The sequence below is a fragment of the Euprymna scolopes genome, chromosome 43 (assembly GCF_053919585.1).
Source record: "Euprymna scolopes isolate OS-2025 chromosome 43, ASM5391958v1, whole genome shotgun sequence".
Taxonomy (NCBI): Eukaryota; Metazoa; Mollusca; class Cephalopoda; order Sepiida; family Sepiolidae; genus Euprymna; species Euprymna scolopes.
Window position 1 is genome coordinate 48,082,248 of NC_136524.1, and position 6,032 is coordinate 48,088,279.

General features: G+C 34.4%; 1 pseudogene; it reads left to right on the plus strand.

Annotated features, from left to right (window-relative positions):
• Positions 1-2,675: 2,675 nt before the first annotated feature.
• Positions 2,676-2,808, plus strand: LOC145268485 (U2 spliceosomal RNA; annotated as a pseudogene).
• The last annotated feature ends 3,224 nt before the right edge of the window (positions 2,809-6,032 follow it).

The following is a 6,032-nucleotide window of genomic DNA, read 5'->3' on the forward strand; positions in this document are numbered from 1 at the left end:
GAACTGCTTGAAGCGTTCTATCCTGCTTTAACAAAGTTCCAAATTGGCTTCGAAATCTAGTGGGGTGTGCCCTTTTCTCTTTCTTGTAACCTCTTTCCCAAAGAACAGGCATTGCAAGTCAGTCTCTGTTTTATCGTTATTTTCATTAGTAAGTGCTTGTATGGGTTTGAATTTATGATCCTCCTATGTCAACAAAAAAACACTCGTCTTACTGCAACCACTATCAACACTTTTCCCACTCTATCTGTGCCTAACTCTAAATGCAAATTCTATGAACAAAGCTTCTTTTCTAGAAGTGCCCACCTGAAGAAATTTGTTCTGCTTGCTTGCTTTCCAGCTGATTAAAACATGGTTTTCAAGTCCAATGTAGACAAGTTCTTGTTGAGTCGTCCCCATAACTAATTAAATTATACGAATTTCTCCACTAACGATTTCTACGCTGTTGTCTCAATGATCACTGTACACTCGTTAATTTTTATCCTCGAGTGGCCTTCAGGCCTTGATAAGTGGTGAATCCCATGTGAAAAAAGAAAAACATATATATATATATACAAGCTCAGTACATCCTCGGATCCCATTCTAAAAACTCAATATTATACAATATAACAAATAAGAATAAAAAAGGCCCTCACACAGGCGATATTTCTGACAAAGTGGGAAGAATTGATGTTTTATAGCTCGAAATCTGTGAATAATTCTTGTTGGCTTGTTTTATTTATATTTTTAGTTTCTTACATCAAGTGGCTTCATGCCTTGTCTAGAGCGATTTCCATTAATATATATATATATATATATATATATATATATATATATATATATATATATATGGACTAAAAAGTCATCAGAGGCAAAAGCATAAATGAGTTTTAGAAATATGGGTTGTCTGAACCTCATACGTCGAAATCGACGGGAGAGTCCATGATATATATATATATATATATATATATATATATATATATATATATATATATATATATATATATATATATATATACAATTGGACTTCACTCTAGATTTAAGAGGTAAGTTTCGTAACAGTTAAGCACTGTCTGTTGAAATGAAAAAATCGGTCATTTGGCCTGTGTGTGAGATTGTGACAATTTAATTGCTTGATCACTGTAGACCGTTCGTGTATAACCTTTATGCCTTTATAAATGTTTAATTACACTTGAATATCGTTGTGGTTGACAGTGGCCCTGTGATTTGTTCCTTGCTAATGGAGACAGAGTTCGAATCCAATGACCCATGGCAATCGTAACTTCCTACACTGATGATACCAAAAAGATGAAACATTAGTGTGTGTACGTATTAAAAATAATCATTTATAATTATATATATAAATATATATTGAGCACGAAGGAACATAGAGTTCCTCATTAAATCCTGGGCAACGCTGTTTATTTGCTCATACGGTCATAAAGTTATTAAATATTTACGTTTGGAGGACGCATGTGTTGGCTAAGCTATTTAATTAATATAAAATCATTTCTTTTTATTGTTTTTTTTTTTTTTTTTTTTTTGCTCAATCAATAATTAATCTACTCACTAACAAGAATGCATAAGTTTAATTTATTTGTGGCAAAACAATGCCAAGCTATTACCACACAGCAAGGATCCAATTTAACAATTACCAAATTGTCCTTTTGTCAACAAAAACACTAATTGCAATTAGTGACTAAAAATGGTTACTTCGTAGAGGATAGGCTGAGATAACAAAAGAATCACAACCTATCCATATATAAATGACTAAAATGGTCACAAGCATTTTTTACTATAGACAACAAACCGAAAAAGTAGTCGAGAAACAGATATATAACAAATAAATGTCGTGTTAACATTTATTTGGGTGGGTTTCTACCAGTATTTTGTTTGATTTTCTTTTCTTTTTTTTTGTGAGCAATTATCAAAACTACAAAGATGACAGCCCCATGTCCGCCATTTTGTTGTCGTTCTAACTTAAGCACTCGGAACTACTTGGTTTTCGAATGAAATGAACACTTTAAAATAAGTCAAACTAAAAAAAAAACTTATCTAGTTGGTAGATTAACATTCATTTATTACTAGCGTGGGGAGGGGCGCCCGGTTTTGCCCGGGCGTAAACTACGCTTAAATATGATAATTTAATTTGTCCAGATTTCATATATATTATTAAAGAGTTGTGATTTCAAAAGTAAAAAGAAAGTATTTGGGTGACGTCAGCTAGAGTCGAAATCGAAACTGTAACATTCAAAACTGGTGACGTTACCATTGTACCAACATGACACGCATATGAACTGATTAAAAATTAAAAATAAAAAACTACTAAAAGGAATGTATAAAACGTATAAGGATTTTTTTAATTTTGATCCATTTTTGACCCCTTAAAAACAACTTTAACTGGCTAAAGACCCATAAAAGGATGGACCGTATAAAATCCAATCATCTGAGGCTCCTAGCGCTGCTCTGTGTCTTTTAGTTTCAGAGGAGATAGAGTTTGAAAATATGGACACAGACAGATAGACATATAGCCTTTTATATATTAGACTATATATGTTGTTTTTTTTTTTTAACCATGAAAATTTGCAATTAAATATACTTTGCCATGTTGGAGCACGGGCTAGCTAGTAATTAACTTTATTTTGTTTACGAAATAAATAAAAGTAAAGATATTCACAGGCAACGCTGGGTCTATATAGATAGCATCTTGGCTTTTTGGTCAAGATCAAAGTGTAGTATCTGTTCTTCAGATGCGGCACTTCCATTTCTTGTTCTCTTTCAGTGGAGGAGAAATCCTTCACCACTGAGACAATTTTTATTTTTGTACCTTTTCTCCACATTAAAAAACGACCCTGGTGTCCAACTCTGTCCCGTGGGGAGGCATTGTAAATAGGTATAGATAGCATCTTTGTGAAGTTAGATGTGTTTAGAATTAAATTTGCTAGTAGAACAGTAGCAGAAACTTGCTATGAAGCAAACGGACAAGAGAAGATATTGTTTTGAAGGAAACAACTTACATTGTCGGTTTGTATATATTTGGTTGTTACAAAAATAATGGCCGATTTCAGAAACAAACAATTATTCTTGAAAAATGAACAATAGAAATGGTGAAATTAATCAAAATACGATCCTTGCACAGCTATGCATCTCTGCCATCGATCTACAAGATTATTTATTCCTCGTTGATAAAAAATTATTGGCTGTGATGCAACAAAATTTTTGAAAGCTGATTCCATCTCTTTTTTGGACTAAAACGTTTTACTATTTTAAAATGAGCTTAAATGCTTTAAAAAAAAAAATGATAATCAGTAGGCGAAAGGTCTGGAGAATATGAAGGATGTGGTAATGTTTCATATCCCAAGTCTGTGAATTTCTGCAGAGTCAATCTTGCAATATGTGGTTGTGTGTTATCGTGGAACAGAATTGGACCACGTCGATTCACCAAGGTGGGCCTCTTTTTTTTGCAAGGAAGCATGCTTTTCAGCAAGTTGATTGCAGTAGATCTATGCTGTAATATTATGATTGGTTCCCAAAAAACTGTAGTGGATAACACCGATTGCAGACCACGAAACTGTCACCATAATTTTCTACTGATGCAACTATGGCTTTGGGAAGTGTTTGGGGGACTCCCCACGATCAAGCCATTAACCAGATCGTTTACGATTATCATAAAGGATCCACTTTATGTCACAAGTGACAATTCGGTCAAGAAAGGGATCATTGCTGTCACATACAAAAAGCACTGAGCAGACTTCAAATCTCCTAAGTTTTTGATTACCATTGAGCTCATGAGGGATCAATTTACTGAGTTTTTTCACCTTCTAAATGCTCTGTAAATGGTATGAAACTGTTGCAGTATTGACACCGAGTGTCTGAGACATTTCTCTGACACTTTGCTCAACAGCTGCTTACAATTGTTTGTAGACTCCATGCTCACTTTCTACCTTCTTCATCTTCAAGGCTCTCGTCTCCACTACAAAATTTTTGGAACTACCTTCGTACTGTCCGATCACTTGTGGACCCCTCTCCCCATGCTCTGTTGATATTAGCAGAAGTTTCGGAGGCATTGTGCCCAAGTTTGAACTTATGTAACATTAAAAGGCGAAAGTCACGTTTTGGATTATTCATCATTTAGGAACCTGTATGATTCCAAAAAAATTTTTGCCTGAAAATAAATAAATGTAAAAATATTTAATTTGTATGTAACCTTAAAATGAACTAAAAATTTTGTGTTAAAATGACTTTTCAAAACATATCATTTAAGGTGGCCATTATTTTTGTAACAACCTAACTATATATATATATATATATATATATATATATATATATATATATATATATATATATATATATATATTCATTTTGTTGCAGACTTTTGCCCTCATTTTCATAGTTGTTGTTTCGCCACATTTCAGCCAACTCATCCTCTGGCCTTCTTCAGGTGATTAACCGCAACCGGATAGAAATGCTGAGTCTCATAGCTGTATCCCCAGTAATTACTGCCTTCCATAGGTGTTGTCTCACTACGTTTTGGCCAACTAATCCTATGGCCTGCTTGGGTAGGCTTAAAAACTGCTATCTTCAAACAATGCTCACCTGGAACCATAGGGATTCAACTCTGCACCATGGGCCAAGCAGATCATAGGATTAGTTGGCCAAATCATAGTGAGACAACAACTATGGAAGGCAGTGATTACTGAGGATAGAATTACAAGATTCAGCATTCCTATCTGGTTGTGGTTAATCACCTGAAGAAGGCCAGAGGATGAGTTGGCTGAAACGTGGTGAAACAAGAATTATGATTTTTTTTTTTTACTTACGGTCACCTCAAACAAAGCATATCGCCACTTGGACATAAAGGGCTACTACTTGGGATCGTGCCTAGGAAAGCTTAACAAGATGTTGGGTTACATTATATTTAAACTTCTCTACAGTCGTACGGCACAATCACATTGGCACACCGGTTCTCGCCAGATCACTGAAGTTAAGCAACGTTGATCCTGGCCAGTACCAGATGGGTGACCATTTGGGAAGGCTAGTCGCTGTATGTACCTTCTGGGAAAGTTGGGCATGGGGCCAGCACCCTCACCCTGTAAAAAGAACTCCTCGCTACAAAAACATCTACAAAGTTGTAGATGGCCTATGCCCCTCCAAGGGCTCAAGGCTATGGATGGATGGAGATCTGTATAGTCAGGGAAGCAGGTAGCAGGAAGGGAATTACAAAGTCTAGCTGTTCAAGAGAAGAAACTATTAGAGTAGAAAGCTTTCTGGCATTTAGTGACTTCAATAGTGAAGGGATGTGATTTTGTTGCTAAGTGGGTTTGTTTGTAAAAAAAATGAATGCACATATATATGTTTATATAAAAAATTTTCAAACAAAATATTGCCCAGTTAAAATTAAGGTACTTGTACAGTTTAATCAAGACATTAAAAAATGGAAATATCGAAAAAAAAAAAGTTTAAATTGTACGTATCCGTTATGGAATGAAGTTGTCCGGAAAAATATTTCACTTAATTTCATCAAGTAGTTTTTGTTTTACAGCGAAAAAACAATTTGTTATGATACTGAGCAAAAGGTTCGATTTTTAGGAAGAAAAGCTAGTATTAAAGATGGGGAGGGAGTGTCGGCGCTTTAACTGGAGTTATCTCCCTTTGGCGGGTTCTAAACTCCAAACAAATTTTTTTAAAGATCCAAGATGTCTGCCTTCAACGCGCTCTCATAAAAACGTGTTTTTCCTCTGTAAAAAAAAAAAAAAAAAAAAAAAAAAAAAAAAAAACTACTCGATCAAATTAAGTGAAATTTTTTTCGGAGATCTTCCAGTTCCAACGGATCCGTACAATATAACGTTTTTTCGATATTTTAATTTTTTAATGTCTTTATTGAACTGTATAAGTGCCAAAATTAACTTAAATGTTAACCTTTATATTTTATATATGTCATACCAAAATGTAAGTCACAAGTGCAAGTAAATTGTTAATTAGATAATAATTGTCTCGGACAAGATACGTCTTATCTAAAGAGGTCAGTCAGTTTAGGATTATGACTTCAAAGCAGG